Consider the following 948-nt stretch of genomic DNA (forward strand, 5'->3'; position numbering starts at 1 on the left):
TTGTGGATTTGGGGTTTTCATGAGCTGTAAGCCATAATCATCACAATTATGACAAATCACGGCTTGAACTATCTTGCTTTGCATGTAATGAGTCTATCTCATATATTAGTTTCATCTTTTAAGTTGCATTAGTGAAATAAATGAACTTTTGCACGATATTCTAATTATTCGAGTTTCACCTGTAGAGAAGGCTAGTCTCCTCAATAGGGACACAGAAATAAAAACCTGATGGGTGTTCTAATCCTTCTCCACTCTATCCAACACTAAAAGAAAGTTATGGCTTTAGTTTTACTTTAAATTTTTAGAAGTTCAACGACTGAATCCAGGTAATAACAACAAATGTATGGGAGCAGATTAATAAAAGTGATGAAAAGTAAGGCAAAATAAGAAATATGTGGCTTTTCATAAACGATCAACATTTTCTTTAAAACATCATACTGCATGGTTACATTGTGTGCTATGTATTTCACTGTTGTTGCTGTAAATCATTGTTTCCCAATTTTGTCCCTCCAGTACCACTAATCATGTGTGTTTTCCAAATCTCTACAAAGAATGACAGGTAAAACAATTCTTGTGGGCCGATGTCAATTAAAGAGGACCATGCATAAGGGTCATGTTTAACAAAAAAAAACAAACAAAAAAAACCCACTTTAAATAATATCCTATTTTAATTGAATATAATAATACACTAGAGGTTCTTGCACCACTATCATCTATTTCTTGACTTTTTTCATGTAGATTATATTATATACCCTTTATATTTTAACATACAGCAATTGTATAGTGCCTCCTTGTTTTGTGTTGGTCTTACTGCTTCTAATATCTAGAGAGACTTTAGAAACATGCTAATCCTGGGAAAGAGGGAGCAGGTATAAAGTATCATCCAGGAGCGTTGTCAGCAATGGGCTGTCCTATTTTGGTGCGGTGTCGATATACTGTGTGTGTCTC

This window comes from Nanorana parkeri, unplaced genomic scaffold (genome assembly GCF_000935625.1).
Source record: "Nanorana parkeri isolate BGI_ZX_2015 unplaced genomic scaffold, ASM93562v1 scaffold2177, whole genome shotgun sequence".
Taxonomy (NCBI): domain Eukaryota; kingdom Metazoa; phylum Chordata; class Amphibia; order Anura; family Dicroglossidae; genus Nanorana; species Nanorana parkeri.